Source organism: Zalophus californianus, chromosome 15 (genome assembly GCF_009762305.2).
Source record: "Zalophus californianus isolate mZalCal1 chromosome 15, mZalCal1.pri.v2, whole genome shotgun sequence".
Classification (NCBI taxonomy): domain Eukaryota; kingdom Metazoa; phylum Chordata; class Mammalia; order Carnivora; family Otariidae; genus Zalophus; species Zalophus californianus.
In genome coordinates, this window is record NC_045609.1 from 54000657 (window position 1) to 54028555 (window position 27899).

Genomic DNA, 27899 nt, shown 5'->3' on the forward strand with positions numbered 1-27899 from the left:
TTGTCACAGTCCTAGGCATGGTCTTCTGACCAGAAACCAGAAGTGAAAAGGAAGACCTTAGCAGGGTGTCAGAACTTTGAGCCTAGAAAAATAGATCTCATGTTTTTCAGGGGAAGTATTAAACTGGACAAGCCGAGGGCCAGAAGGGCAAGGTTGGATCCAGAAGCCACTTGGCCAAGAATTGGAAGGGTGAGAACAAAGGCCAATCTGTGAAGTTGGGCGGTTCTGCAGGTGGCCAGAAGCAGTTGGTTTCTTTTAGGATTACAGATATGGGCGTTAAATGAATCTTTGTTGCTTCTAAGGGGATTCCTTAAAAAGCAGTGTGGTGTGGGCTTTAGAACAAATAATCTTCATTTTTAACTCTTTCTCCACCATGTCCCAGCTGTATTCTTTGGATGAGTTTCTTAATCTCTCCAGACATCAGTCTCCTAAAATGAGGATAATGATGCCTCACATAATGACATAGGATTATTGTGAGGTTTAGAAGTAGTAGATGTATAAATAGTGTATGTATAAACATTTAGTAAAATACCTCGAAATAATGCAGGAATTGCTATTATTCTTAGCCTGTATTAAAAATTTTTAATTTTCTCAAGGGAAGATGTATTGAAGTCTCTTGTCTTTAAGGGATTGGCATGTCTTTCACTTAGGAAAAGCTATTCCTTTGCCAGTCTGAATTTCCTAGAGTGGGTGGGCATGGTTCTCATGCTACATCTTGTCTGTAGAAGATTCTGCTAGTGGCTCTGCTCCCCACTTGGGCTGACCTCAGTGAGGAGGCCTCTGCATGGTGTGGCTGTGGGAGGCCTGGCCTTTGGTTTTGTGAGCGCCCAGTGTCTGCTGAGGCTGCTCCTGTTTGTGGCTTGGCCTCTCTGCTTCCCACTCCGTCTATGAGGAGCCATGCTGTCTGTTCTAGGAGCCAAGCCTGTCTGCTACTGCTGGTTCCTGGGAATCAGCCACTTCCCTCTTCTGGGGAAGCACATCATCACAGCATGGATGATCGCCACTGAGAAACTCACCCCTGCCTGAAATAAGGCAATTTCAAAGCAGCAATGCAGGAAGGCAGATTATGAGCTTAATGTACTCTTGGTGTGTCTACTAAGTGTGTCTCCCCATCTCAGCCATGGTGTATACCCATGGGTGGGGAGAGAGAGAAAGAGGACCTCAGATCATCATGAAGTTCTCCAAAGAGCTAGCTTATGACCAGAATTCTTGACATGGAACAAGCTGCTATAAAATTCAGTTTAATTGAGAGTTGGGTGAAAAATCAAATAACACCAGGGAACAAAAATTTCCCTCAGGTAGGAAATGGACTTTGAGCCTATCCAGGCAGAAGATAAGATTTGAGAGCTTGAGTTAGCAAAATTAAGGGAATAAACATGAGAATCAACTTGATTAGGATTATAAAGGAACAGAAAAGGAGAGAAAAGAATGAAGAAGAGAGGGGGTGGCAACTGCAAAGCAACTGGGAGAAGCAGCAGAGCAGGGTGGCAGGAGACTTTTTAAGAGTAAGAATGTCTAATATTGGATTTCAGGTTTGGGTCATAGCGTTTGGTCTACAGTGGTGAATGGTCCATGTGCACTTGAAAAGAATGTGTTTTCTGCAGTTGTTCAGTGCTCCATAAATGCGAATTAGACCAAGTTGTTTAATAATGTTGAAATCTATACATTTACTGACATTTTTGTCATCTTGTGCTATCAGTCACAGAGAGACGAGTGTTGGTCTCTAACCGTAATTGTGGGTTTATCTATTTCTCCCTTTAATTCTGTCAATTTTTGCTTTGTGTATTTTGGAAGCCCCATTATTAGGTGCATATACAGTTAGTATGGTTATATTCTCTTCATTAATGATTGTGAAATGTCCCTCTTTATCTCTGGTAATTCTTTTTGTCTTGAAGTATACTTTATCTGGTGTCAATATGGTCAGTGTTTTTATCTTTTTTCCATCCTTTTTTCAACCTGTCTGTGCCTTTATATTTAGTGTGTGTCTCTTGTAAACAGCACGAAGTTGGGTTGGACAATCTCTGACTTTTAATTGGAGTGTTTAGTCCATTTATAGTTAATGTAATTATTGACATGATGTGTTAAAATCTATAATCTTGCTATTTTCTATTTGTCTCCTCTGTTTTTTGTTTCTTGGTTTCTAATTTTCTGCCTTGGGTTAACTAAAAAATTTTTTAGTATTCCATTCTGTTTCTTATATTGAATTTTTAGCTATATCTTTTTGTTTTATTCTTTTAATGGTTGTTCTAGGGACTAAAATATGCATCTATCTTTATCTTAATCACAATCTTTCTTAAGTTAATATTCTACCACTTTGCATATAAGAAACTTGAAACACGACTTGATTTCATTTATGTTCTCCCATCCTTATGCAATTCTTCTTTTTTTTTTCTACTTAAGTTATAAACTATACAATAAATTCTTGTTATTTTATTTTTATTTTTTAAAGATTTTTATTTATTTTTTTGACAGAGAGAGACAAAGCGAGAGAGGGAACACAAGCAGGGGAGTGGGAGAGGGAGAAGCAGTCTCCTCACTGAGCAGGGAGCCTGATGCGGGGCTTGATCCCAGGACCCTGGGATCATGACCTGAGCCAAAGGCAGACGCTTAACGACTGAGCCACCCAGGTGCCCTGAGTTCTTGTTATTTTTGCTTTAAATAGTCAATTATCTTTTAGGGCACTTAAGAAAAGGAAGAAAAGTAGCATTTCTTTTTACCCATATATTTATCATTTCCAGTGCTTTTCATTCTGTCATATATTTCATATCATTTCCCACCTCAAAGAATTCCTGTAGCATTTCTTATAGTGCAGTTCTGCTGGTGATGAGTTCTCTCAGCTTTCCTTTATCTGAAAATGTTTTGATGTTACCATAATTTTTAAGGGGTAGTTTCTCTAGATATAGAACTTTAGATTAACAGGTGTTTTTTTCCTCTCCAACATTTAAAAATTATATTTCACTGTCTTCTGAAATGCACTCATAGGAAACTATGAGCAATCTGCTACCATTTGTTTGGATGTCTCCTTATATGTAATACATTTTTTCTCTGACTGCTTTTCAGATATTATCATTGTCTTTGGTTTTTAGAAGTTTTACTTTGATGTGCCTAGGTGTGGCTTTCTTCGACTCTATTCTGTCTGGGGTTTCCTTAGTGTCTTAGAGCTGTGACTTGATCAAATAAGGAAAAATTTTGGCCAGCATTTCTTCAAGTATTTTTCTACCTAGTTCTCTTTTCTCACTTTTTGAGATTTCAGTTACATATTAGGCCACTTTATACTTTACCAGAGGTCATTAAAGCTCTATTTTTTATTCCAATCATTTTTCTCTCTGTTACTCCGTTTGTGTAATTTCTGTTAATCTGTCATCAAGCTCATAAATCCTTTTTCCTATATTGCCAAATTTCCTTTTAATGCTCAATGAATTTTTTATTTCAAGTATTGTATTTTTCAGTTCTAGGAATTCCTTTTGATTTTTTTTTAGAGTTTCCATATCTTTCCTGAAATTCTCCATTTCTTCATGCATTATATTAATCTTTTCCAATAGATTCCATTTTGTCAGCTTTATTTATTTTTATTTGTTCATATTTGTCAGAGTTATTTTTAAATTGTCTGCTAATTCCAACATTTGGTCATCTCAGGATTTGTTTCTATTGACTGCTTTTCTTTCTTTCCATGTCTTAATCAAATTTTCCTGCTTTTTTCACCTATCTAGTAATTTTTTGTTTGACAAAATACAAAAAGCAGGAAATACATCACAGAAATTCTGGGTGTGTTTTTGTCTTACAAAGAGTATTGAATTTGGTTCTAGTGGGCAGAACACCTTGATCCTGTGAGCGCTTGGTTTATGCTTTGTTAGAGTGGATTTATTTGGATTTTGCCCTTAGTTTTAGAGCATAACCTTTAGTATTGGGATGTGATCCTTACCCTAAGGTGTGGCTCTTTTGGGTTTCAATGGAAGGCTCAAGGTGTTTACCAACTCCCTTAACTTGTTGCGACTTGAATTCCAAACTCTGGATCCCCCCACTGGATAGCTACTTAGTTTCTTCAGTCCTCCAATTTTCTTTCCACTGGGTTCCTGTAGACTTTCCCAGGAATGCACAGCTTGGGGGTTGGTCAAAGATTTGAGGAGAATTTATAGGGAAAATTTGAGGCCCCTGCTTTGGACTCATGGTTCCTTTCAATTTGCAGCTGCTATGACAGCCCTGAATTCCAAATTCTGACTCTTCAGCCTGACAAAACTGACACTTTCTGCTTGAGCTCCGTCTACCCTGCACCATGCAGACCGAGGAGTGCCCTGACATGAAAATCTATATAAAAGTAGATTTCATCCATCTCAGTTACTGTCTTTTAGAGTCTGTCCCTTCCAGTTTCTGCTGGCTTTGGTTTGGTTGCTTTCTAGTGCCTCTGAACTGTTGTTATTTTTGTTTTGCCCCCGGTTCATAATTATTGATAAGAAGGGTAGTCCAATGTAAGCTACTCCAACCTTACTGGAAGCCAAAAGTTCCTGAGTGATTCTTTAAAAATTGGACTTCCTATAATGGCTTCCTATCTTGGTTTGAGTTCTCTGAGAAGCAGACTGTAAGAATTTTTAGTGTGATTTCTAGTGATTTTAGTTTTTTTTTTTTTGGGGGGGGGAGATGATCCCAGAAAACACCTGTAAGGGAGTGGAGATTGAAGCATAGAAGCCAACGAAGGGTGTGTTACTAAATAATGAGCTATGGCTGAAGCTCAAATCTGCTGAGGAACGCTGAGAGACAGTGAGGCCATGCCTCAGTTACCCCAACCAAGGTACATGATAGGGTGTTTACCCACCAAATCCCTGTATTTATCCTGAAATGGTGGTGGCACTTATTTACCAAAGCCCTGCCAGAGAGAGGGTCCCAGGGACAATGAGCCCCAGAACTTTTGGCCTGCCCTGCAGGCAGTGCTCAGGCAGATAGCCACAGTAAGCAATCTTTTGTGTTTAGATGTGAACGCTGAGGAGATAAGGGTGGGACACCTCCATGTCTACTACTCCATTCTATGAAAAGAATAAAAACTTGCTATCTGTCTTAAAAAGTACTGCCTACGGGGGGGGGGGTGGTTCAGAGCAAGATGGCGGAGGAGTAGGAGACCTGGATTTCGTCTGGTCTCAGGAATTCAGCTGAATAGGGATCAAACCATTCTGAACACCTGCAAACTCAACAGGAGATCGAAGAAGAGAGGAGCAACAACTCTCTGAACAGAGAAGCGACCACTTACTGGAAGGTAGGATGTGCGGAGAAGTGAATCCGAGGCGATATTCGGGAGGATAGACGGCGGGGGAGGGGGCCTCCGTCGGCCGCTTCTGGCAAGTGTTAGAGCCACAGAGCACAAAATTGGAACTTTCAGAAGTCGGTTCCGCTGAGGGACGTCACTCCAGTGGCTAAGCGGGAGGTGGAAACCTCGCGGGACAGTGTGGACTCAGGACCCTCGGGGTCACAGAAAGACCGGGGGTGCCTGAGTGCGGCAGAGCTCCCAGGTATCGGAGCAGGGAAGCCGGCTGCAGAGACGGAGCCAAGGCACGGGCTCTCAGCTCGGGGTGGCCATAAACTGATCCGCAGCCCAGTCGGGCCACTGCGCCTCCAGCAGGGACCCAACAAGTGGCAGAGCCGGGGAGACTCCGCTTCCTCCCCCAGGAGGAGCGGCGCGAGAGTGCACCGCAGGGATCTGCTGGGTTTGGAGACTCCACGTGGGGTCGGGTGCCAGAGATAGAAATGCTCAGTCACAGGCTGGGTGAGCACGGAGTGCGGCCGGAGACCGGGGAGACGGGAGTGATTGACTGCTTTTCTCTGGGGGCACACTGAGGAGCGGGGCCCCGAGTTCTCAGCTCCTCCGGGCAGAGAGTGGGAGGCCACCATTTTCACCCTGGTCCTCCAAAGCTGTACCAAGAGCTTGCAGGGAACAAAAGCTCCTGAGAGCAAAGCCGAGCAGCTTGCTTAGCCCGGATGGACAAGGGTGGGGCAGTTCTGCCTCCCGCAAAGACATTTGGGAACCACGGCAACAGGCCCCTCCCCCAGAAGATCAGCACGAACAGCCAGCAAACCAAGACCAAGTTTACCGATCAAGGAGAATGGGAGAACTCCAGCGCTAGGGGAATACTGCACATAGAATTCATGGCTTTTTTACCATGATTCATTAGTTTTTCAAAGTTAATTTTTTTAACTGTTTTGTTTTGAGTTTTTCTTTTTCCCCTTTTCAACCAACATCTTATCAATCCCTTTTTAAAAAAAAAACATTTTTTATTTTTCATTTTTAGAGTCATATTTTATCCCTTCATAGTAGTTACCCTTATTTTTGGCATATATATATAAGTTCTTCTCTCTTTAAAATTTTGAGATAGTTCCTTCTAACAGATCAAAATATACCCTAAATCACTAGTGTATGGCTTTGTTCTAGTCTCCTGCCTGATCACAGTCTCTCCCATTTTTTTTCTTTTCTTTTTTTTTTAAATCTTTTTCTTTCTTCTTTCAAACAACTTATCAATTCCGTTTATAAAACCTTTTATAATTTTCAGCTTTACAGTCATCTTCCATCCCTTCATTGTATCAACCCTTATTTTGTACATATATGTCTTTTTTCCTTTAAAATTTTAGGAGGCACTTTCTTCTAACAGACCAAAATACACCCAAAATCTAGTGTGTGGCACTGATCTATGCACCAGCCTGATCATATTTGATCATATTCTGTTTTTTTTTGTTTTGTTCTGTTTTTGTTTGTTTTTATCTTTTTCTTTTTTTTTCTTTCTTTTTTCATTCTTTCCCTTTCTTTTCCCCTGGTTTCAGGTCTTTTCTGATTTGTATAGAGTATATTTGCTGGGGACGTTGTTAACCTGTTAGCATTTTGTTCTCTCATTCATCTATTCTCCTCTGGACAAAATGACAAGACGAAAAAAATCACCTCAGCAAAAAGAACAAGAGGTAGTACCGTCTGCCAGGGACCTACTCAATACGGACATTAGTACGATGTCGGACCTAGAGTTCAGAATTATGACTTTAAAGATACTAGCTGGGCTTGAAAAAAGTGTGGAAGTTATTAGAGAAACCCTTTCTGGAGAAATAAAAGAACTAAAATCTAACCAAGTCGAAATCAAAAAGGCTATTGATGAGGTGCCGTCAAAAATGGGGGCACTAACTGCTAGGATAAATGAGGCAGAAGAGAGAATCAGCGATATAGAAGACCAAATGATGGAAAATAAAGAGACTAAGAAAAAGATAAACAACTACAGGATCACGAGGGCAGAATTCGAGAGATAAGTGATACGATAAGATGAAACAACATTAGAATAATTGGGATCCCAGAAGAAGAAGAAAGAGAGAGAGGGGCAGAAGGTATATTGGAGCAAATAATAGCAGAGAACTTCCCTAATGTGGGGAAGGAAACAGGCATCAAAATCCAGGAGGCACAGAGAACCCCTCTCAAAATCAATAAAAATAGGTCAACACCCCGACATCTAATAGTAAAACTTAAGAGTCTCAGAGACAAAGAGAAAATCCTGAAAGCAGCTCGGGAGAAGAGATATGTAACCTACAATGGTAGAAACATTAGATTGGCAACAGACCTATCCACAGAGACCTGGCAGGCCAGAAAGGACTGGCATGATATCTTCATAGCACTAAACGAGAAAAATATGCAGCCAAGAATACTATATCCAACTAGGCTGTCATTGAAAATAGAAGGAGAGGTAAAAATCTTCCAGGACAAACAAAAACTAAAGGAATTTGAAAAACACAAAACCAGCCCTCCAAGAAATATTGAAAGGGGTCCTCTAAGCAAAGAGCCTAAAAGCAGCATAGATCAGAAAGGAACACAGACAATATACAGTCACAGTCACCTTACAGGCAATAAATGGCCCTAAATGCATATCTTTCAATAGTTACCCTGAATGTAAATGGGCTAAATGCCCCAATCAAAAGACACAGGCTATCAGATTGCATTAAAAAACAAGACCCATCGATATGCTGTCTGCAAGAGACTCATTTTAGACCCAAAGACACCCCCAGATTGAAAGTGAGGGGGTGGAAAGCCATTTACCATGCTAATGGACACCAAAAGAAAGCTGGGGTGGCAATTCTTATATCAGACAAATTAGATTTTAAAACAAAGACTGTAATAAGAGATGGAGAAGGACACTATATCTTACTTAAAGGGTCTATTGAACAAGAAGATCTAACAATTGTAAATATCTATGCCCCTAACATGGGAGCAACCAATTATATAAGGCAATTAATAACAAAAGCAAAGAAACACATTGACAATACAATAATAGTGGGGGACTTTAACACCCCCCTGACTGAAATGGACAGATCATCTAGGGAAAGATCAACAAGGCAATAAAGACTTTAAATGAAACACTGGACCAAATGGACTTCACACACATATTCAGAACATTCCGTCCCAAAGCAATGGAATACACATTCTTCTCTAGTGCCCATGGAACATTCTCCAGAATTGATCACATCCTCGGTCACAAATCAGGTCTCAACTGATACCAAAAGATTGGGATTATTCCCTGCATATTTTCAGACCACAATGCTTTGAAACTGGAACTCAATCACAAGAGGAAAGTCAGAAAGAACTCAAATACATGAAGGCTAAAGAGCATCCTACTAAAGAATGAATGGGTCAACCAGGAAATTAAAGAAGAATTAAAAAAATTCTTGGAAACCAATGAAAATGAAAACACACTGTTCAAAATCTTTGGGATACGGCAAAGGCAGTCCTAAGAGGAAAGTATATAGCAATACAAGCCTTTCTCAAGAAACAAGAAAGGTCTCAAATACACAACCTAACCCTACACCTAAAGGAGTTAGAGAAAGAACAGCAAATAAAGCCTAAACCCAGCAGGAGAAGAGAAATAAGATCAGAGCAGAAATGAATGAAATAGAAACCAAAAGAACAGTAGAACCGATCCACGAAACTAGGAGCTGGTTCTTTGAAAGAATTAACAAGATTGATAAACCCCTGGCCAGACTTATCAAAAAGAAAAGAGAAAGGACCCAAATCAACAAAATCATGAATGAAAGAGGAGAGATCACAACCAACACCAAAGAAATACAAACAATTATAAGAACATATTATGAACAACTCTATGCCAGCAAATTAGATAACCTGGAAGAAATAGAGGCATTCCTAGAGATGTATCAATTACCAAAACTGAACCAGGAAGAAATAGAAAACCTGAACAGACCTAAACCACTAAGGAAATTGAAGCAGTCATCAAAAATCTCCCAACAAACCAAAGCCCAGGGCCAGATGGCTTCCCAGGGGAATTCTATCAAACATTTAAAGAAGAATTAATACCTATTCTCCTGAAACTGTTCCAAAAAATAGAAATGGAAGGAAAACTTCCAAACTCATTTTATAAGGCCACCATTACCTTGATCCCAAAACCAGACAAAGACCCCATCAAAAAGGAGAATTACCAATATCCTTGATGAACATGGATGCAAAATTTCTCACCAAAATACTAGCCAGTAGGATCCAACAGTACATTAAAAGGATTATTCACCATGACCAAGTGGGATTTATCCCTGGGCTGCAAGGTTGTTTCAACATCCGCAAATCAATCAACATGATACAATATATTAACAAAAGAAAGAACAAGAATCATATGATCCTCTCAATAGATGCAGAAAAAGCATTTGACAAAGGACAGCATCCTTTCTTGATCAAAACTCTTCAGAGTATAGGGATAGAGGGTACATACCTCAATATCATAAAAGCCATCTATGAAAAACCTACAGCGAATATCATTCTCAATGGGGAAAAGCTGAGAGCTTTTCCCCTAAGGTCAGGAACGCGGCAGGGATGTCCACTCTCACCACTGCTATTCAACATAGTATTAGAAGTCCTAGCCGCAGCCATCAGACAACAAAAAGAAATCAAAGGCATCCAAATCGGCAAAGAGGAAGTCCAACTCTCACTCTTTGCAGATGATATGATACTGTATGTGGAAAACCCAAAAGACTCCACCCCAAAACTGCTAGAACTCATACAAGAATTCAGTAAAGTGGCAGGATATAAAATCAATGCACAGAAATCAGTGGCATTCCTATACACCAACAACAAGACAGAAGAGAGACAAATCAAGGAGTCGATCCCATTTACAATTGCACCCAAAACCATAAGATACCTAGGAATAAATTTAACCAAAGAGGCAAAGGATCTGTACTCAGAAAACTATAAAATATTCATGAAAGAAACTGAAGAAGACACAAAGAAATGGAAAAACGTTCCATGCTCATGGATTGGAAGAACAAACATTGTGAAGATGTCAATGCTACCTAGAGCAATCTACACATTCAATGCAATCCCCATCAAAATACCATCCACTTTTTTCAAAGAAATGGAACAAATAATCCTAAAATTTGTATGGAACCAGAAGAGACCCCGAATAGCCAGAGGAATATTGAAAAAGAAAAGCAAAGCTGGCAGCATCACAATTCCGGACTTCCAGCTCTATTACAAAGCTGTCATCATGAAGACTGTATGGTACTGGCACAAAAACAGACACATAGATCAATGGAACAGAATCGAGAGCCCAGAAACGGACCCTCAACTCTATGGTCAACTAATGTTTGACAAAGCAGGAAAGAATGTCCAATGGAAAAAAGACAGTCTCTTTAACAAATGGTGTTGGGAAAATTGGACAGCCACATGCAGAAGAATGAAACTGGACCATTTCCTTACACCACACACAAAAATAGACTCCAAATGGTTGAAAGACCTAAATGTGAGACAGGAGTCCATCAAAATCCTAAAGGAGAACACAGGTAGCAACCTCTTCGACCTCAGCCGCAGCAACTTCTTCCTAGAAACATGGCCAAAGGCAAGGGAAGCAAGGGCAAAAATGAGCTATTGGGATTTCATCAAGATAAAAAGCTTTTGCAGAGCAAAAGAAACAGTCCACAAAACCAAAAGACAACCGACAGAATGGGAGAAAATATTTGCAAATGACATATCAGATAAAGGGCTAGTATCCAAAATCTACAAAGAACTTATCAAACTCAACACCCAAAGAACAAATAACCCAATCAAGAAATGGACAGAATACATGAACAGACATTTTTCCAAAGAAGACGTCCAAATGGCCAACAGACACATGAAAAAGTGCTGAACATCGCTGGGCATCAGGGAAATCCAAATCAAAACCTCAATGAGATACCACCTCACACCAGTCAGAATGGCTAGAATTAACAAGTCAGGAAACGACAGATGTTGGCGGGGATGCGGAGAAAGGGGAACCCTCCTACACTGTTGGTGGGAATGCAAGCTGGTGCAGCCCCTCTGGAAAACAGTATGGAGGTTCCTCAAAAAGTTGAAAATAGAGCTACCATACGATCCAGCACTTGCACTACTGGGTATTTACCCCAAAGATACAAATGTAGGGATCCGAAGGGGTACTTGCACCCCAATGTTTATAGCAGCAATGTCCACAATAGCCAAACTGTGGAAAGAGCCCAGATGTCCATCAGCGGATGAATGGATAAAGAAGATGTGGTATATATACACAATGGAATATTACACAGTCATCAAAAGGAATGAGATCTTGCCATTTGGAACAACGTGGATGGAACTGGAGAGTGTTATGCTGAGTGAAGTAAGTCACTCAGAGAAAGACATGTATCATATGACCTCACTGATATGAGGATTTCTTAATCTCAGGAAACAAACTGAGGGTTGCTGGAGTGGTGGGGCGTGGGAGGGATGGGGTGGCTGGGTGATAGACATTGGGGGAGGGTGTGTCCTATGGTGAGCACTGTGAATTGTGCAAGACTGTTGAATCACAGATCTATACTTCTGAAACAAATAATGCAACATATGTTAAGAAAAAAGAAAAGATAGCAGGAGGGGAAGAATGAAGGGGAGTAAGTCGGAGGGAGAGACGAACCATGAGAGACGATGGACTCTGAAAAACAAACTGAGGGTTCTAGAGGGGAGGGGTGTGGGGGGATGGGTTAGCCTGGTGATGGGTATTAAAGAGGGCACATTCTGCGTGGAGTACTGGGTGTTATGCACAAACAATGAATCATGGAACACTACATCAAAAACTAATGATGTAATGTATGGTGATTAACATAACAATAAAAAAATTAAAAAAAAGTGCCTACCATTTCTACTTCATTCCTCACCATTCTTCCTCTCATTCCCTGGGACCCAAGCGCAGGACTTTGTTGTTTTTTTTTTTAAGCTCACAAGCTTACTTTTTCTTTAAGGTCTGTGTACTTTCTGTACTCTGCCTTGAATACTCTTTAGACATTGGCTCCTGTTCTACATTCAGTGTTATCTTCTCAGAGATGTCTTTCCTGATCACCCTGTTTAAAGTAGCCTCCAGCTCCCTTCTGTCACAGCCCCCATCTTAATTCTATGCATATCACTTATCATACTGACTGACTTTTTTTTTGTTACTTATACATTTGTTTGCCTATCATCTCTTTTTTCCCCACCAGTATAAAAGTTGTGTAAGAGCAAGAACCTTGTTTATCTTGTTGCAACTGTAAACTCCTGAACTTACAATAAGAACTACAAATATTTGTTGAATGGATGGATGAATGTACTAAAGTTCGTAAATAAAATAAATTGCAAATAAAAAGTTAAGGTGAAGCAACCCAAGTGTCCCATCAGCTAGCAAATGGATGAACAAAATGTGGTATATGCATATAAGGGAATGTTATTCAGCCCTACGAAGGAAGGAAATTCTGACACATGCTTTACCATGGGTGAACCTTGAAGACATTAGACTAAATAAATAAGCTAGTCACAATATGACAAATATTGAATGATTCCACTTATATAATGTACCTAGAGTAGTCAAATTTATAGCAACAGAAAGTAGAATGGTGGTTGCCAAGTGCTGGAGGGAGATAAGAATGGAGAGTTAGTGTTTGATGGGTACAGAGTTTCCATTGGATAAGAGGAAAAGTTCTGTAGATGAATGGTGGTGATGATTGTACAACAGTGTGAATATACTTAATGGCACAGAACTTTACATTTAAATTGATAAATTTTATGTTATGTATATTTAATTATAATAGAGAAAAAAATCTTTAAGTTACTCCTCAGTCTCCAGAGAAAGATTAAACTTGGATTTGAAATCTGACTCAGTTGTTGCTGACAGTGTCAACTTTTTTTTTCATTTTTTTAAGATTTTGCTTATTTATGAGAGAGAAAGCATGAGCCGGGGGAGGGGCAGAGGGAGAGGGAGAAGCAGACTCCCTGCTCAGCAGGGGCTTGATCCCAGGACTCTGAGATCATGACCTGAGCCAAAGGCAGACGCTTAGCTGACTGAGCCATGCCGGTACCCTCTAACTATACCATCTTGAGCAAGTTATAGTATGAAATTTCTATGAACCAGTCTCTTCATTTATAAAACAGGAATAGTGATAGTATTTATGCTATTGGTTTATTATAGCAATGCAGAGCTTCCTGGACTCATAAATCATTTTATGAATTATTAAAACTTCAAATAATTTTGAAGTCTGATATTAGATTGATATTCTTTGTCAATAATATATTAAAAACAGAACACTCCCAAACAAAACTTTCATTCACTTTGATCACTTCATAAAAGAAAAAGCACTTTACTGCAAAAAGGAGTCCAGAAAGAGAACAATCTCAAAATAAAGAACATTTTAAAAAAAATTTGAAAGTTTCCAATATCAATAATTATAGATGAGGTAATTCATTATAGATGAAAGTTTCCAATATCAATAATTATAGATGAGGTAATCAGTCCTCCTGCTGAGGATAACTAGGAAAGCTAAACAAAACATATATTTTAAAAATAATTTGGAAGCATCAAAGAGACAAAGAGAGTGAAGAACTTCTGGTTCAAGATCCAGGAGAAGGAAATCCAGAAAGGTGATTCTGCATTTGAGGTGTTTGTGGAATCTGGACAAGGTGATTGAGAGGCTGATCAGCACTTTTAACAGTCTGTTAGGGCTAAAGGAACAAAAGTTGGAATTCATCTATAGAAACGTTTGGCTGTGCCTTCTTACCACTGCCCCTTTGGGTTGAAATCTTCAAAGGTTTTACATTTGGAGAGAAAGGGAACTTTGGGCTTTTTAAATCTAGCTTTGAATGGTATCAGTCCTTGAAATTGGATTAAGGTAAGAACATTAGACACAGTTGAAGAGAGAATTTATGAAATGGAAGATATGTCAGTGGAAAAGATCCAGAATGAAGTATAAAAAGAATAAAAAGGGGGGGGTTAGAAAATAGAGATGAGAGGGTAAGAGACATAAAGGGTCCTAACATACATGTTTTTGGAATCCTAGAAGTACAGAGGAGAGGAAATGGGGCAGAAGTGATATATGCGGAGTTAAAGTCTGAAAATTTTCCTGAACTGATAAAACCATCGGGCCACAGATTCAAGCCCAAACAGGTTAAATATAAAGAATCACACACTTGGATACATCAGTAACTACTTAAAACCAAAGACAAGCTAAATGCAGCCAGAGAAAGTGTATAAAATACCTAAAGGAGCAACAATTAGACTAACACCTAACTTCTCAAAGGAAACAATGAATGACTTTTCAGTAAAACAATGGAAGTCAGAAAACAATGAAATTACATCTTTTTCTTTAAAGATTTTATTTATATATTTGAGAGAGAGAGAGAGAGAAACAGCATGAGAGGGGAGAGGGTCAGAGGGAGAAGCAGACTCCTGCCAAGCTGGAAGCCCAATGTGGGACTCGATCCCAGGACTCTGGGATCATGACCTGAGCCGCAGGCAGTTGCTTAACCAACTGAGCCCCCCAGGCACCCATGAAATTATATCTTTGATGTGTTGAAAGAAAAGAGCTGACAACCTACTATTCTAAACCTCAAAACATATCCTTTAAGAATGACAAGCAAAAATTAAAATATATCATCAGCAGACTGCAAAAGAGGAAATATAAAATGGTGTTCTCTAGGCAGAGAAAAAATTATCCCAGATGGAAGCTCAGAGATGCAGGAAGACATAAGAGCAACAAAAAGGCAAATATTTGGTAAATCTAAATTAATACTGACTGTATAAACCATCATAATATATAGTGCAGTTCAAAATACAGTTGATTCTTGAACAATGCAGGTGGAGAGACACTGACCCGCCCCACACACATGCTGAAAATTTGCACATAACTTTTGACTACCCCAAAACTTTAATGGCCTACTGTTGACTGGAAGCCTTTCTGATAACAAACAGTTGGTTAACACATATTTTGTAGGCCATAATGTATTCAATACTGTATTCTAGCAATAATAACTTTCTTAAATTTTGTTGGTCTTTTTAGGCTATGTGGTTTGTGAATTTTTTCAAATTGTTGCAAATCTCCAAAAATTTTTCCAATATATTTATTTAAAAAATCCATGTGTAAGTGGACTAGTGCAGCTCAACCCTGTATTATGTAAGGGTCAATTATATAGATAAAATACATAATCATGGCATAACATGGTGTAGGAGGGGTTAATAGGAAAGGAGTAAAAGTATCAAGTAACACTAGTACTTGGTAAGTCAGGGGTACATGTTATAATTATAAAAATAGTCTAAGTGTATATATTTCCAGGCAAATTGGTAGGACTGGTGGGGTAATAAAATATTGGATTAATTCAAAAGAAGACAGGAAAGGAGGCAAAAGGAACATAGAGCAGGCAGGACAACTAAGAAAGCAAATTATAAAATGGTAGGTTTACATCCATATAAATCAGTAATTACATTAAATGTCAATGGGTGAAGCATTCAATTAAAAGACAGAATTGTTTACAAGAGGCATATGTAGAACATAAGAGAGAAAGCCTGCTGGACCCCATGTGGCTAGGGTGTAGAGTAGGGGCACTGATGTTCTTATTGTCAAAGGCAGAATAATAAAAATAAAATCATAGGTAATTTTGTTAAGTATTTACTAAAGGACTAGACTAAACATTTTATGCAGTATCTCGATGGTGTCCAGCAGACTTTTTCAGCTCTCTCAGGAGCAGCCACCACAGGGTGGTGGTGGTGGGCACGCGGTGGTAACAGGAGTTAGCACCAGGCTGTGGGAGAGCTTTCTGGGCATATTTGCTCCCACATCCAGGAGGTGATGTTTTGGTTTTAAAATAAAATCTCTGCAGGAATCAATCTGATATTTAGTCAAACAAAATAAACTTCTTTCCCAGGCTCAGCCTGCCAACCCTTAACTCTCAAGCTCAATCAAAATTTGGGATGTGGAAGCAAGGAAACCTCAATGACATCACATTGACTTAGCCGTCAAGAGGTGTGAGGGAGAATAAGCTTTATCAGGGATTTTATCCTAATTCTGCTCTTGCCAGCTGTGGGACCTTACAAGTCAACTAGCCCACTGGAACTCAGTTCTTCTGTGGAGTGGAGGTCACCCTACCTGCCTCAGTGGTTGTGAGAGGGTTAAATGAGCTTCTCTGTCTTCTCTGAATGAAATGAAAGCTTCTCTGTCTTCTACATGGAACTTGCCCTTTGCACTTACTCTATGTGCATAATCCAGCACCTAAAACCCCAAACCTGAGGTCACTTTGTCCAACATTTTTGTTTTGCAGATGAGAAAACTGAGGCACAGAGAGGCCTTATGCTAGCTGTGTTGATCTTGGGCAGATTGCTTAATCTCTCTGGTACCAGTTTCCTCATCTACAAAATAGAACCAGTAATAGGAGCCTCATTGTGTTTTTGTGACAATTGAATGAAAAAAAATATGTTAAGGATCTGGTACTTGGTAGACATTTGATGTATTGTAGTGGCTACTATTTTTTTTTTAAAGATTTTTTTATTTATTTGACAGAGAGAGAGAAATATAGTGAGAGCAGGAACACAAGCAGGGGGAGTAGGAGAGGGAGAAGCAGGTTTCTTGCTGAGCAGGGAGCCCGATGCGGGGCTCGATCCCAGGACCCTGGGATTATGACCTGGTGGCTACTATTTTTTGCAATGATTTTAAAATGAATATTATTATCATTTCATGTAGCATTTTGCAAAGTCATTTGCTCTGAGGTATTAAGCACTGGCAGGCTGCTGCCACTCAGTCACAAACCCTGGAGTTGGTGGGTTATCCTGGGGAGACCTTCCTCATGGGGTCAGGTAGAGTTCAGTGAACTCGCAGAGAAGCGTGATTTTAGACGCTCCAAGGTACATCCACTCCTCTCCTCTCCACTCCCTCTGCCTGTTATTAAACTGGTAGTTTTTACAACATCAATAAAGAACTTTCCTACCCAATTACCCCAGACAATAGGCTGAAAAGCAGTTTCGACTATGAAAACTTCGTGTTGGGTTCATTTAAATTGTTTTGCTGTGTCAAATCCTCACTTGAGTTCAAAAGTTCAGCTGAACCATGAACTTTGTAATTTCACAGCAGGCAGTTCTACAAATATAGTGGAAAGTGAAAAAACATACAATATTTAAGGTGGGCTTGTCGTATTGTATGTAATCTGGTTAGGAATGGGTGTATGTGAAACAGCCCTTAATTTACAGCGCAGAGTAACACATCAAAAAGAAAGGGAAACAAAATTAAGCCAAACTGTTCCTTGAATTACCTGACCTCCAAGGCTTCTGAGGGAACATTTGTGACTAATCATTAGTGGACAAACTAAGGCCAGCTAATCTTCTTAATAAATTGTGAAGTCTTGTATACCTCTTGGTTTTAGTGGTGGCTTTTCTGCCTGTCTGGAACCAGCAGCATATCAAAACAAAAGGGTCATGACTTTATGTATTTGTTAAAGTTAGAATCCATGTTCTCATGTAACTCAGGCTTGATTTGACCTGGTTACACAAGTGTAGGTGAAGCGAAAGTTTCACAGGAATGAGAATAATGCTGTGCTTTCACTTGCCTACCAATAAATACACACACACACACAAATGAAGTTCAAGAACCCCTCATTTTGTAAGCCTTGTGTTTGTGCAGTTTTGCCTTCAGGGGTAAAGCAAACAAGGTAACAAACTCCCTTGGGTTAGGGTGTCTTTCAGCTTGTTCCCGGCACGTCCTCAGTACCACAGGACATGACTTCATGTTGCATCAACATTTTCTTCGTTTGTTGCGAAGAAATGTGTTTCCCGTTGTTTTTGACAGTGCAGCGTGCACATGTGAAGGGACAGCTTGAGGCAGATAGTTCGGGGCAAGGGTGTTGGTCTGACCAAGGTGAGTTTTAATATGGCAGCTGTTTATTCCCCTTTATTTACCAAGGGGTTGGTCTGTGGGTCAGGAGAGGAACTCTCTGCTTGGTCATTTGTGGAAGCAGAGAGGAAGAGAAGGGGTGAGAAGGTCAAGTCCTGTGACAGATGGCTTCTCAGGAGCTAAATGAGACCTGCTTTTTGAAAGCAGTTTCCCTCTTTTCTGACTTTTGTCTCTAAGCTGCCAGGATTTTAGCTCTAGGCAGCTTAGAACACTTCTTAGAGAAATCCCCCAGTGGAGACAGTCAGATGATATCCTGTTGTCCTTACCAGTGTGCTTTTCCACACAAGAAGGTGTTGTCCAGTTCAGTCAAGAATTGGTGAAACTTTCTGTTTTATTTTCCAGACATAAATCATCACAATAAACTCAGTGCCTTCAACTGAGAACCGCAACAATAAAGCCGAGAGAGTTAGACTGTGAATTTGGTTGACCTAGTTAAAGGTGGTCTGTCTTCCTGGGGTGTAAGGCTGGAAGGGGAAGCAGGGATCACTGCCTTTGGGGCCGGGTGAACTGGGCTGTCCAGATTTGACAGCCTGGCTTCTGGTTGACCTGCCCTTCATAGTGGGGCTATGTGTCTCCTGATGAGGCCAGTATAGGAGGGGAGTTGGTGGCATTCTTTTAAGGGCTTATAAGATAGTGAATAATGACAGGAGTTTTTGTTCATTCAGAAAGCATTTATGGAGAATGCACTTGAGGGGAACGATGGGCATCCGTCAGGCCGACTTTGGGTGGGGAGAGGAAGAGACTGCTGTAGGGGAGACACTAGGGGGTGAAGGAGGCAAATGGGGGCTGTAGTCTGGTCTGTGCCCTTTGGTCATGTCTAAACAGAGGGATGGGGGTGTGGGCTCTCAAGGGATAGAAGTGTGCGTGGCATTGACCCCAGAATCAAAGAGAGATGTGTGGGAAAGCAGGGAAGAAAGAAGACTTCTGAGGGGGTCAGCCTGAGAAGATCTGCACAGGCTTCGGAAGGGCTGAGTTTAGGGTGTTTGAGTGGTGGGAATAGAGCTGAGGGGCGGCATTTCAGATGCAGAAAGAATCCAACTTTTACTCACTGTGGGTCTCTGCTCTGTCCCTGTGACTTACCTGCCTATTTGGCTTTTACTCTGCATTAGTTTTTAGGACCAGACCCCAAAAGCTGTTCAGAGGTCACCATAACTAGCAGTTACTTCTCATCTTCTTTGCATCAGTATTTTCATATATATTCTTTGTAATCCTTCAACAGTCCTAGGTATGTGCTAGGATCTGTAGCTTGTAATTGAGGAGACAGATGCCCAGACCTGGGTGCACCCACCTACAAGGTGGCAAAGATGGTCTGGGAGCCAGCTCCCTTAATGTTGGGCCTCAAGAGGGGGGGTCTTCACCTGAGTCCTTGGGTGCTGGGGACAGAAATGGCTGCCTTTATGGATAGCCATGGGCTACCAGGAAGATAGCTTGTATTTACACTTTCATGTTCTGGGATGGATTTGAGAAGTTCCAGGCTGTCCTGAGGTGACATCCTTGGCCAGGTGGGTCCCAGCATCCTTTCTGCAGCCACAAGATGGCAAGATTTTGAACCTGGATTCCCGCCCAACAAGACTTTGCAAAAAAAATAAAGTTCTTTTTTAATGGACTCATTAAGTCCACAATTGTTTGTGAAACCTGTCAGTGATGAGAAAAGCAAAAGTGGAAAAGCAAGCTCAGTTTGCTATGCATTTCTCAACTTCTATTACATTCTCAGAGACATGAGCCTGCTTGGGTGGTGCTGAAGGCAATGGCCCATGGTATCCATGTCTGGATCACACAATCCATCCTTTGCACCAGAGCAGATTGGCCATGGGGGCTGCCAAGCTCTGAACCAGGTTGAAAAAATCACCTGTGCAGTTTGGGAAAGTTTGGGAATCTGAGCAACTGAGTGTAGGGAAAATTGAAACTAAAAAGGCAGGGTACGGAGGTGTTGAAAGGGGAAGCCATTCGAGAAAGCAAGAACAGCTTGGTCAAATCACAAAAGTGACAGGGCCTCTGCACCAGTGCACTGCCTTGCCCGGAGTGGAAAGTCAGTGTAGGTGCTGGGGAGGAGGGTGTGGTGCCCACACTGGAGGGCTCAGGGAGACCTTCTGATGCTGGGCTAAGGGCTTTGGTCTATAGATTATGGGAAGCTATTGAAAATAAAGTATGGGGGAAGGAGGCAGGAAGTATATTTCCAGAATATTAACCTGTGGCAGGGTGCACAATGGATTGAAGGATATGAATCTGGCAACTAATTAATGTCAGACAATAATCAAATGTCATAATCCCAGTTTGGGCTGTCTCTTAAGATAATACAAAGATGATCATTATATGAACAACTTGTGTCCCTGCTGTCTCCTCTGTTCTCAACTGATTGCTGGTTTCTATTTATGCACCATGTATTATTTACTACTTCTGTAACTGTGTGCTTGTCCCTCTGTTCAGCACCAATAGCCTTTTGCTTCATATAGTTATTTATACGTTTGTCTCCACCACTGTAGCACCTCCCTGAGGAATCCAAATTTTCAATTTGAGTCTGTTTCCTAGAGCATGCCCGGACTAAGATTACTGGAGCCAAGGAGATCTCTATCAAAGAAATAGCAACCCTGCCTCCTGGTTCCTGAACTTGGCTTCCAGGGTGGAATCTATTATTAAATAAATAAGGTATTAACCAAATCAAACAACTTTTAATGACCCAGAAAAAATCATTCAATTCACAGAAAAAAATCAAGAGAAGAGCAGACATCTCATCAACACGGCTTGCAGCGGAGTTGAAGAATGCTGGTAGCGATGTGTTTTCACAGTTCATCTTGCAAGACTCCCGTGCAGTTTCCTGGAGAAGCTGGACTCCTGCCCTCCAGAATTTTTTTTACATGTGCTCATGGATGAGCAAAAGAACTAGAAGTCATCCTTCCTTTCTTCCTTCTTTCAGTATGTATAATTGAGCCTCACCGTGTCAGGGTGTGGGGAGGTAGATGTGCCAACTAAGCCAGTGTGAACAGGGGTCCTGCAAAGCCTGGTTCAGAGCAGAGTGTAGGAGAGAACCGTCAGCTCTGCTGTGGGGTGGCGGGCGCAGGGGTCCTGGAGGTTTTCCTAGAGGAGATCAGTTTTGGATTCGGCCTTTGAGGATGAGAAAGTCCAGTGGCATGGAGTGAAGAGGAAAACATTTTAGGCAGGAGACACTGCAGGGACAAAGACAGAGAGGCTCGGGTTTTTTTTTTTTTTTTTAAGCAGGGCTGCTACTGGCAATTTGGCCAGGACTGTTAGAGGACAGTTACACTGCATGGGGTTTATGTCCCTTCACTACCTAGCACCCCATAGTGATAACCAGAGCCTTACAGACATTTCCAGTGGTCCGGGGTGAGAGGGGCTTTGGGGGGAATCAGTGCCACCCCGAATGAGAACCACTGGAGGGAGTTCTTGAGATTTGAGTGGGAGGGAGTCACTAATAGGCCCTGGTTTAAGGAATGTAGGACCTCTTCCTTAGAGTGTGGAGAACCAGTGCAAATTCTGGACAAGGGAAAGACCTGATCAGAGGGGATCTGGGTTTATAAAGGTCCCTCTGACCCCATGGTGAGGGACAGATTACAAGAGGCAGAGTCTGAAAAGTACAAGGTAGATCCCTCCCTTCCCTACTTCCTTCCTCCCTCCCTCCCTCCCTCCCTCCCTTCCTTCCTATCTATTTTTACTAACACACAACTAGTAAGATAATTGTTCCCTGCTATCCTTGGGCCATTCACTTAGGTATTTCAAAGAATGGAACATCTTTCCTATGAACTGCTGTGCTTCCCGGAAAACTGCTTTTATGAAGTGGTTGTGAATGATCTCAGCTGCCACGCTCAGGTCTTGTGCTTTGTTTAATCTTCACATTATGAGGCAGGACTTATTGCACCTATTATATGGATGGGGAAACTGAGGTTCAGAAGTCTGAATCCACAAATCCTAGGCTTGTAACCACTCTACTATAGTGACTGGGGAGTTTTGGTTAGCATTTCACTATTGATTTTTCTTTTTCTAATCAGCAGTGTGGTACCCAAGGAAACATCTCTGAGAGATGGGGACTGGTTCTTTTGCCTTGCTTTTCTCTTTTCCATCAGCTTTCTGCGATGATGAGAACTGTCCCTTGTAAGCCTCAGCACTGGGCCACCGTGCTATAGTTAGAGCTTTTGCCTGATGTAAGAGGCCCCAGGCTTTCAATTCCCCTTTGGGGAAAAATTATTTTACAGAAAATCACTCACTGCCCCCAACATGTTTAGCCAAGATGTTCTCATTTTCTGGGAGCCAGAATAAACTGGCAGGGTGCTAGAGTCAATGCCGGCTGGGACCTACGTGTGCTTCCGCTGGCCGGGGAGTGATAGACGAGGCAGCAGTGTCCTTCAACCCAGACTTTCTCCCGGCCTGATTTATTGCTCCCGTCTCTCGCTCTGGCTTTTTGCTAAGATTTCCTTCCAAAATCTTCACTGCGGATCCAGGATTGTCCATGTGCGTTTTTGCTTTGCCACTGTTGACGGAGAGCTTTGGGTGAGTGCCCTGGCGCCACCCACTCCTGCCCTATCTGCAGGAGTCATCTTTCATCTGTCAAAATCCAGATCTGTTCACATGCTGTGAAGGGTGGCTCCTGTCCAAAGCCACTTCCACCCCTTCCCCTGCTCCTGCCACATGGTGGCTGAGCCACCGGCTTCAGAGGCTTGAGGCCGCAGCCCAGTCTCTTTGAACCCGGACCCAGTGTCTCCTAGTACGCTGTCTGGCCCCTCGCATCAGAGATCTCTCTGTGAAGTAATGCAGGAATGTTTTCTCAAGAGGACCAGAGTAGCCATTTATTTCGGCTCCACCATATTGACTCAAGGAAATCTCTTCCTTCTTTAAATTGTTCCTGGAGTCAGCAGGGTTTTTGTGCTCAACCATTTGCCCAGGGCAAAACCCCTTCCATCCAGCCCCTCTGGATTGTATTTGCCAAAGTGGGAAAACACTCAAGCAAAATATCTTCCCCAGAATAAGTGAGAGACTCCTTTTAAGATAGTTAATAAAAATCAGGCATCTCTTTTGGTGTAATTTTTCATTTCAGAAGCCAAAGTATAGCCTGGCTTTTAAGACCTGCAAGCAGCACAAGGCCTTTGCTGGGTGGGTTGGCGTCTCTTTGCAGACGCCTGGAGCTCCGGAGTTCCCGCTTTGAGAAGAGCATGTCTGTGTGCATGTCAGACTCTCCCGCTTTCACATAGTTTACATTTTCCTGTCATTGCAGTGTCACTCCAGCTGCACTGTACGAAACTAGTTTTATTTTTGACCTTTGAGATTTTTTTTTCTCCTAGCGCCTAGAGACAGTAAAGGTGGACTACGAGTCTTCATGACAAAAAATTCTCTTGTGTTTCCCTAAATTGCAAGCCATCTAAGACTGGTCTCAGGATACTCTTGTACAGCAGCTGCCACTCAGTCCCTTTCCTTTGGTGGTAGTGAGGGCAGGTATGTGTGGTTTGAAAGAATTCGCAAGATCATTCTGATAAACACCGTCCTGCACCCATTGAGAGTCTCAGGTCTAAATGAAGGCACAGTTATTTGGGCCCTTGACGAAACTCACTGGAGTCTTGGTCAGGGTTGCAACTCCATAACCTCAGTCAAACCATTTAATAGTTTCGATATGGTCAGAATGGTTGAACTGGTTATGTATGGATGTCTAAATATGGCTATATTTCAGGTTCTTCTGTCCTTCTGAGACTTCTCTAAACTTTTGCCCAATTCCTCCAGTATCTGCTCCATTGGGCGTAGATTCCTTGGGATAACTTTGGCAGTTTGTTAGCCATTTGGAGTGTCAGATTCCTCATCTATAAAATGGGAGTGTTGTGAGGATTAGAGGCAGCGGATGTGGGTTGCCAAGCACGCTGCCGGGAATGCAGCAGGGCGCTAGAGAAAGGACTGCTAGACCCAAGATGATGCTAGTGATATATACAGTTGAGACTGAAACAGCTTGATTTTTCTTCTCCCCAACATATTCTGATCTCTATGGGTATGATAACCTGAGATTCTCAAAATTGAAAACAAGGGTGAAAATCCACTCTATTTTGAGCTTCTACTCTGTGCCCTGGTGTCAGGTTAGGTGCCCTCATGTGCTCTTTCATTTCCTTCCTCATCTCAGTGCTCTGAAGTAGCCCTGAAAGTCCCATTTTATAGATGAGCACACCGAGTCTGAAGAGGCTATTAATGTATCAGTCAAGGCACTTGGTTACAAGCGTACTGGATTGATTTAAGCAGAAAAGGAGTGTATGGAAAGGATATCAAGGAGCTCACAGAATCACTGGGAAGGTTAGGGGACAGGCTTAGAAAACAGGGCAGGGACAGGCTTGGAACAAATGCTCTAAGGTCTGCAGCCAAACCTTACACCACAGAACTGTTCCCCAATACCACCGGCCCTGGACCCTGGGAGCTGCCGCCACCACTGCAGTCACTTGGAAACCGATTGTTGCTGCCCCTGCTACTGCTGCAGAAAGAATGCTCTCTTTATCTTGCTTCATGAGTCAGCAGCTCCCAGTTCTGAGTCTGGGGTGGGCATCTGCGTACCCCAGCTTGGGTCACATGCCCCTGTCCTACTGCAAGGGACGCTGGGTAACTAAGTTATCTGGCTTTCAGGTGGAGAAGACGCATGTTGCAAAGCTCATTTGGTGTGGAAATTTTCAAACAGGGAATCAGAAGTTAGGGTAGCACAGGATGGGGGGAATGGGGTAACTGGGTGATGGACATTAAGGAGGGCATGTGATGTAATGAGCACTGGGTATTATATAAGACTGATGAATCACTGACCTCTACCTCTAGAACTAATAATACATTATATGTTAATTAATTGAATTTAAATAAAAAATTTAAAATAAAAAAAAAGAAGTTAGGGTAGCCCAAAAGTCATTAAATAGCTACCACATTGAGAAATCTGGATTCATCACCCAACCTGGACACACCCAAATGCTGTTACTGTGTGATCTTCCATGGGGAGTGTTTTTGCCTTCTCTAAGCACCAGACCTCAAGGCCTTTCCCTTGACAGGTTAAATACTGCTATAAATACAAAATACATGTTAATAGTGCCCCCTGCCAAAAATCCCTTGGTACCTAAATGAGTGAGAGGGGCTGGAGGCTGTGAGGACCCCTGAATACACAGACTTTGACTCACGGGTGGAAAGCATTCCTGAGATGGTCTAACTCACCTCTTCACCTGTAGTGGAGAAAAGTCCACATGGGCTGCCATCTGCTGTCACAGATGGATTGTATCACTCAATAGCCTTACCCTGCCCTAGAATCTCAACACATAGAACACTCTGAGGGAAGAAAGCAAACTTCCTCCAAAAATAAAATCATACCACCAGATAAAGCAAAAATTGGACAACCATCCTGGATGGCAATTGAACAATATGCAAGCATCAGGAGCCTCAAAAATGTGTCTGATTCACTAATTCCTTTTTCTAGAAATCAGGCCTGGGGAAATGTAGACAGAGGTGTAGAGAAAGTTTATGTTTCAGAATATTTATTTATAACAGGGTAATTTATGCTAGAAAAATATTGGTCCTGATTTTAAAAAATACACATCATACACATACTCATATAAAAAAATCCAATAAGAAATATACCAAAATGTCAATTTTGTAATTGTGAGATTATCTCTCAGGTGGAGGGATTGCAGCTGATTTTTAAATGTTATTTTAAAAATATTTTCTTGGGACTTCCAGAACTTTCTACAATAAATATGTACTTCTTTTATAATTAGAAAAATAGTATGTGTTACATTTTAAAAATTCCATCAGATAATACCATCTTCAAAGAAACCAGAGAGAGAAAAGTTAAGCCAGTATTCAGGGGAGAAGGATGGTTCTGTCGTCCATCCCTAGGGGCCATCTGGATAGAGGGCAAATTAAAACCTAAAAGTTTAAAGTCAAATCAGTTTGTCTTCATGGGCCCTAGATGAGGAAAACTTCAGTCATTTTCCTTGCCTGGCACTCTTGTGGTCAGAGGATGAAATCCAATCATGGGGTCATTTGGGTTTATACATTCCATGGCAAACCAATTTGGCCATTTCTCTGCATTTCCCAAAAGTTCTCTGACTTCCTAGACAGGAATTGTGAGCACAGGGAGACCTTTATGCTGGTTCCTGCAGCACATCTGGTTAACAGCATGTGCCAGATGGGCTCCCTTTCATCTGGGGAGAGGAGCAGTAGGGGGCACACGAGCCTCTGTAGGTCCAAGGAACTTCCCCAGTGGAGGCTCCAGTTCTTGGTGAAGTATTTCAAGTTAGGATGTAAGTGTATCATGTTGGAGTCACAACGTTTTTTAACTTCAGGGGAATATGCTTTTTATTATAGTCTGCCCACCTGACTTTTAGGTTCATTGCTCAGCCCAAAGATGTTTTAGACAAACTGTTGGTTGGTTTCTGACACCATGGTGCATTACGTGAGTATTCACTGAACATCCACTGTGTGCCCTGCACTGTGCTCTGCACTGGGGAGACAGCAATGAACAAGACAGATGTGGTCCCTGGACTCAGGAAGCTCGCTTCCACCAGTAAGAAGGCACATTGCCCTGGTGTCTTCCTGCACTTGGGCACAGACTGCTGACTTTCTGCACTCACTAACCCATATGTTGTTTGGTCCGTACCTAGCCTCTGATCGTACCAACCTCTCCATCACCTTAGACATGCTAAGTTGGAAGTAAAACTCTAGGAAATACTCAAGTCTGCAAGTCCAAGAATAGTGAAAAAAAGGTATTGCTGGAAGAGGGTGAGTGACCGAGTTTAGCTGGAAAAAAAAAGGATGAGATAGTTGAGTGGCCAGTACCAACTAGGGAGAGGAACGAAGGGAGAGGGGCCAGAGAGGTAAGTGTCACTGCAGCCACGTCTCGGACTTGCTCAGTCTCTTCCCAGGAGCTTCTCCTTGCTGTGCCTCCACCCACCTTACCCACTACCTTGTCCTAAACGTCCTTTCGTTCTCCATTCCTTGCGGAAACTCTGGCTGAAAGGAAGCCAGACCCATTCCTTCTCCCCTTTCCCTACTCACCATACTCCTCCTTCCTGCCCTGAGGCCTGAATATTCGTACTGAAGCACTGTCCAGATAACCAGTCCAGTTGGGCCTTATCAACCCTCGTGTCTCATTGGAGGACATTTCTTTTTATCTAGAAACCAACCAACCAGAAGCCTACCCACTGAAATGCTCGAAGTTCTCTATAAGACTAAACACTATTTACAAGGACTCTGAGACTTCTCAAGAGCTTAGAATGCCTCTTCATTTATTAAAAATAAATGGAATGGTGCTTTGAAAAGTTGTTGGCTTATTTATTTTGTGCCATTGTTCAATTTTTTTTTTTTAAAGATTTTATTTATTTATTTGACAGAGATAGAGAGCACAAGTAGGCAGAGAGGCAGGCAGAGGGAGAGGGAGAAGCAGGCTCTCCACCGAGCAGGGAGCCCGATGCGGGACTCGATCCTGGGACTCCAGGATCATGACCTGAGCTGAAGGCAGTCGCTTAACCAACTGAGCCACCCAGGCACCCATGCCATTGTTCAATTTTTAAAAAAGCCAATCTTACATGCTTTAGGTATAGGACTTCTAAGAGGGCAGGCAGGAAACAGAATTGATCTCCCCCGTGGTTCAAATTCAGGGACTTTTGGGAAATGACCACTTAATAGAGGGGTAATCAGGCTTGAGGGAATCGACAAGGGAAATTGAGGCATCTAGAGACTAGCAACAGTGGGGCTCCAGTACCACCTCTGAGCCT

General features: G+C 41.8%; 1 long non-coding RNA gene across 1 annotated transcript; it reads left to right on the forward strand.

Annotated features, from left to right (window-relative positions):
• On the forward strand, positions 1 to 27435 carry LOC113918491. The gene is made up of 3 exons (XR_003518584.2): positions 1 to 189; positions 20874 to 21084; positions 27301 to 27435. It is a non-coding gene; the product is annotated as an uncharacterized LOC113918491 (long non-coding RNA).
• Positions 27436 to 27899: the final 464 nt, after the last annotated feature.